Raw genomic sequence first — 6,000 nt, forward strand, 5'->3', positions numbered from 1 at the left:
TGTGTGGGGCAGTGGGTCCTTGGAGTCCAGGGCAGCACTGAGAGGAGATGCAGCCACAGACCCAAGGCTTTTTCAGTGTTGCGGGAAGACGGGCTCCAAGACACTCCACCTGGATTCCTCGCAAGTTAGGAGTGCTGAGCGGAGCTAAAGAGAGGAGAGATCGGGCCCGTGGGGAGGGCTGCTAGAGGAGCTTGTGTCCTAGGATGCCCTCCTGTGTGCGTGGGCTTGAAGTCTTTGTTTGAGGCAGGCTGGGCTGGAAGGGGGGCGGGATGTGGGCAGCACTCAGCCCACTTCCTTTCCCTTCTGCCAGTCTTCTTATGCCCCAGATCCTGTGTTTTCAGAGTGTCAAGGGTCCTGGCTTCCATCTTGACTCAGACTCAGGCCTGCTGGATGACACTGGACCAGTCTCAGCCTCCTGACCTCTGTGAGCCTCAGTGTTCTCATCTGTAAGCTGGGCAGGATGGTCTCTGCTGGGTTCTTGTGAAGGCGGGATGAGATCACTGCCCTGATGGAAACTCGGAAAGGGGAAGCATGGCTTGGTTTTCCTCCCTGGCTGCTAGGGGTGAGTAAGAGGCTGTGTGAGTAGGAACAGAACCTGCCTGTTCCCCCAGCCAGTTCTTGCTGAGCGGTGTCAGTAGTGACCACACCCATAACCTGCTTGTTCTGGGCTGGAACGTGTTTTTGACTGGAAGAGTCTGTCAGGGTCCTGGCTGCTGCAGATTCCAGCCCGGGTAGGCGCATCCACTCCCTCTGTGCAGGTTGGTACCAGCTAGACAGATTCAAAGTGCTCACCACCATCCAGAGAGCTCTCCCACAAGGGATGTGATCACTATTCTGAGCTCTCAGTCCCCCACCTCTCTCCCTCTAAGCTCAGTCATTCTAGGTGTCCTACCTCTTTTGTCCTTCCAGTGCTCAAAAGAGCCTAGCATAGAAGAGCAGAGAGGTAGGAGAGGCATGACTGCCTTTGGCAGAGGAGAAAGAAGCAGTCTCATTTAATTTAAGGTTCCCTATCTCTCAGACTTGGGGGAGGGGAGGAAGGATGAAAGGTGGAATATCTCTTAGGGATGAACCTTTCCTTGTATTTTTGCGCCTGCCTTGGCCCCCTAGGCCTGTGTGGTGTGGGGATCCTCCCAGTGCATCAGTACAATATTCAGATTAGGGGTGGTCAATTGCTCTTGAAATTTACTTTCATTTTTAGCAGATTGGCAGCCTCTGAGCTGGTGCTAATGCCCACAGTCCGGTTATGCAGAACACGCTCTCTGCAAATCGGTAAATCATTAGCGGGGATTAATCACTCTGAAAGGCTGGGGCTGGGTTTGAGTTTCTCTCTCTCTTTTTTTTTTTAAACACACTTTTTATCTGGATGGCTGCAAAATTCAACACCACAGGGTGGGGTGGGAGCAGCAGTGATGATTTAAGTTCTTGTCACCATTGTTAGACGAGGGAGGTGCCTTCCTGGGCCTAGTGTTGACTCTGGCCCGACCGAGGGGTGGGGGGTAGACAGCTCAGGTAGGGGGGAAGGGAGGGAGGGGAGTTCCCTTGTGTTTGTGTGCATCAGTGTTTTCAACAGTGTGTTGGGGGCTTGGTGTGCTTGTAGCTTGCTTGCGTGAATTCCTGTTCCTGTACTTTACAGATGCCCATAAGGATTTCAGCGCTTGTGTTTGGGTGCTTGTGCTTGGTTAATATGTGTGCATTAGTGTTTGTAATCGTATCAGACAGCGCTTCCCTTTAAGAGTGGTTTTAAAGACCACACCTCACCTTCCTCAGCCTCCAGGAAGCTCTGGAGGGGGAGTAGGCAGAGCTGGAGGGAGGTCCCAACTTCACCTGTGGGCGGGGGCATGGCTCATGGATTATTTACATATTCATGAGCTGCTGTCTCTTGGAACTCCCCTCTGGAAGAGACTAGCATGAGGCCCCTTATGGCAGATGGGGAGATGGGGAGGCCAGGCTCTCACCGTAACGCCTCTCACTCTGCCACCCCAGGTCTAGTGGCTGTCCCTCCTCCACCCATGTACCGGGAAAACCCAGGGTTCTGAACCCCAACTTCTGCAAAGCTGCAGTACACACAACTCTAGTTTCTGATGGGAGCTGTGTGGCGGTGATGGGAAAGCTCTTTTTCCTTTCTGGTCCATGGCGCCCCTATGGCGGCTCTTGGGGAAAGAAGGTCATTCTTCCAGCTAGGACCAAGCTGATGAATGGGATTCACTCCCACTTAATGTCCACACCAGGCCAGCCTCCTAACCCCTGTCTTTCTCCCTAGTTTAGTGCAGCCCAGCTTTGGAGCAACAATTATTTTCAAATGACCCAGTAATGACATTCCTGGGGTATCGGTCAAGGTACATGAGTATGCAGATGAGGTCACAGGACTTCTCCCCTCCAGTTCCAGAGGGTGGGGTTTGAGGTAAGACTAAGTGGGCCTGGTCTTTGCATCAGCTTTGATCCCCGCAGTCCCCTTTCTCCATACAGAGTCAGCTTGGGTAGCCTGGGCACCACTACCTACCACGCCACAGATGGCGCAGATGCCCTGTACTTCTGTTCACGTACCTCATTCATCCCCCAACTGTATGTGCCTCCCCCTCCCCTCTGTGCAGCAGGCTAGCCTGGAGTCGAGGGAAAGACAGAATGATATAGGTCTTTGGCTGTTACAAGTTGGGAGGGTCAGGAGAGAGTTGGCTGGGCTCAATGCTGGCATTCCTCGGCTTTCTTGAGAGTAGCAGGTGGAGGGCGGAAGTGGCAAAGGAGGATTTAGGAATTATATTTTCCCAGGGACCTCTTAGCATCTTTATATATCTCTGGTGTCAGACATCTGTCTGAGCTTAGGGTAGCATCTGTCTGGGCTGGAGACAACATCTGTTTGAGGCTGGGACACCTGGCTGAGCCCAGAACATTATCTGGCCCCAGGACAGCTTTTGTCTGGGCCCAGGACATGTGTCTGAACCTGGCATGGCATCTGTCTGGGCCTGGTGCAACATCTTCCTGGCCTGGGGGCGATGTCTGTTTGAGCTCTGGACATCTGGCTGACCTGGGGATGTCTGCTGAGCCCAGAACAATACCTGTCTGAGCCTGGGGGTGGACTTGTCATGGCAGATAAAATCACCCTCGAGTCTCAGCTTTGGTTTGTGGCTGAGAACAGAGTATATGCCAGACTCGTATCCCTGCTCTCATTTCTACCAGGGAAGGGCTCGTCTGTAGAGTGCCTCAGTTTACCTCCTTCTGTAGGCCCATTGGCCTGCTTGCTCTGGACACCTCAAGGGACAGCCAAAGCCTACATCCCAGGGACTCCAGGAAAGCGAAGTTAAAAGAATAAGGGAGTGGATAGGTTATAAAATCTAAGACTGGTCTAGGACCGTTCTTCCTTCCTCCCGTCCCTTCGTTGAATCAAATCAGAGTGCTCCCCCAAGACACAACTCGGACATGTCACTTGCCTCCTGAGAAGCCTTCCCTTGCTCCCAATTGTATATATTATCAGGCCCAAAGCCCCCTCTGGTCCTGCCCCTGCCTCTGCTCTGAACCAGCAGCACGGAGCTTCTTTCCCACAAACACACTGGGACCAAATGATTCCCTACCTTTGTGCACTCGGCTCCCTCTCTTTGGAATGTCTTTCTCTCCCGCACCCCTCCACCCCCATCCTCCCATCACATCCTTCAAGTCCTAGTTCAAGGGTTACCCACTCTGGGGATTTTTTTTTACTCCTTCTCTAGACTAAGCCACGACCTCTGCCCTGCTTCCACAATGTATTGTGAAGACCACCTCCGTGTTAGCATTTGTGGGCCTGCACTGTCATTGCCCTCTGTATATCTGTCTCTGCCATGGGACTGTGCGCTCCTGGGGGTAGCTGGCTCTGGTTCATCTTTGTCTCCCCAGCACCCAGCCCAATTCCTGGTCTATGGTGGTACCAGTAAGAAAGGACTGTTGGATGATCACATGGCTGTACCTCTGTCATCTCATTTCCATCTCATTTCATTCTCTGTCTGCAACCAGGATGAAGACATATAGGATCCAAAGATTTGTTGCATATGCTCCTGACAGGAGCAGGAAAGAGAAGTGATGCTTGGAGAGCAGTGATGACTCCAGACCTAATGGCCTCTCTGTGGGCTCCGGGGATGGGACCACATCTAAGAAAGAAGACCTTTACCTGGGTCCAGGCCCATTCCCTGAGGGCAGGTGGGAGAATGGAGACCTGGCCTAGCTTGTTGGAGAAGTTTCAGAGTTCCTGGACTTACTGGTCCTGCCAGAGAGGAAAAGTCACATAAGGTGTTGTTAATATAAACACCGTGCCCAGAGCAAACTGCTCTCCCTGGCCAGGTTCTGAGGAGAGCATCTGGGGACAGAGGCTGAGTAGGGAGGGGTGCAGAACGGTGAGGAGGTGGCTGAGAAGTGGAGGCTCCCAGGGCATGGTCTCTGCCTTGGTGGCTTTTATTCCACCACATAGAAATAGCTTTCTTGCTCTTGCTGCTGCTGAAAGCCATACAAGCTCATTTGTCAAATTCTTTGCCTCATAAATATCTGAAGCAGAAAGTGGGAGTCCTCTGTTCATCTCTCTTCCTCCCCTCTCTTAACTACTCCTATTGGCTATATCTTTCCAGAACCTGTTTGCACGAGCACACACTATTTAATAAAATGGCTAAGATCTATTGAGCGCTTACTGTGTGCAAGAATTGTGCGAAGTGCTTCTACCTGGGTTTCCACATTGCATCCTCACCAAAACACTATGAATTAGGTGCAACTCTGATTCTCATTTTACAAATGAAGAAACTGAGAGATATGAATGATAATAGCCCACGTATATTGGGTGCTTGCTAGGTAGGTGCCAGGTACCATTCTAAGTACTTTGCATGTTATCTCACTGAATGCCCATAGTATGTATAATGCCTGGCATGTACTAGGCAATCAATAAACAGGGGTTGATGCTTCCAGCTTGAAAGTTCGAGAATCTCAGATGAGACATCTAGGATCATTCAGTGGACCGCTAGAGGGGAGGGCTTTTGTGCCAAACCTCCTGAGCTGCAGGCAGCATCCCTGGTGCCTGGAGATGCTGACTCAGCAGTGAAAGATGTAAATTCCTACCTTGGTTTGCATATGATTTACACATATTTATTTATGAATGTCTTTGATTAATGTCAAAGCGCCTCGGTGATTTTTCTGCCAGGCTTCAGGGCCCTGCAGAGGGCACGGTTAGTGTGGACCGGCTGCAGGCTCTGAGTGTGCATGCGTGGGGGGCTGCTGGATGGGGTGACAGTGACAGCTGTGGAGAGGTGGATGGCAGCTGGGGGGTTGAGTGGGCAGACTGGAGCTTGGGATTCTGGAATGGGTGATTTGGGCAGCTGGTATGAGTGGAGGCTCTTTGTCCGCATAAGGCAGGGTACAGCTAAGGGGCTGGGGCAGGGTCAGGCACTGGGGTGCGTGACTTGTGGGTCTCTAGACAAGCCAGGGTGCCAGTCAGGCTTTCTAGGTAGGAACTCAGGCCCTAGGAGCCCAAGGACAGGATCTGGGGTTCAGATTAGGACACCCGGTCTAGCCTGGTGAGGGCTTCTAAAACAAGGAGGCTCGGAGGCAGGAAGGGCCCTCCCTCCAGAGGTGTTCCCCCTGGCGCTGCCCAGGGTGGGGATCCCCTGCTTGGATGCTCTGGGACAGGGAGTGCTCTCTGCAATCAAGGCCTTGGGAGAATCTGCTAATTAGTAGGAGTAGTCTGTGTGTGCCAGCTGTGCCCAGCCCTGTGCCTGGCACCATCGGGAAGACCAGTCCCAGCCTGCAAACCTTGGCAGGGAAGCCGGTGAGATAAGGCAGGAGGGGCAGGGCCCCGACCTTGATTGAAGGTTGCAGGCACTTTTATCCATTATCTCCTTTGATTGTCAGCAGGATCAAAGGCAGTGGCTGTCTTATCTCCTCATTACAGAGGAGGAAGCAGAGACTCAGAGAGCTGCAGTGACTTGCCCAAGGTCACACTGTGAGTGGAGGAGCTCAGATTTGAACCCAGCTCTGTTTCATTCTACAGCCTGA

The sequence above is a fragment of the Delphinus delphis genome, chromosome 1, assembly GCF_949987515.2.
Source record: "Delphinus delphis chromosome 1, mDelDel1.2, whole genome shotgun sequence".
Lineage (NCBI taxonomy): Eukaryota > Metazoa > Chordata > Mammalia > Artiodactyla > Delphinidae > Delphinus > Delphinus delphis.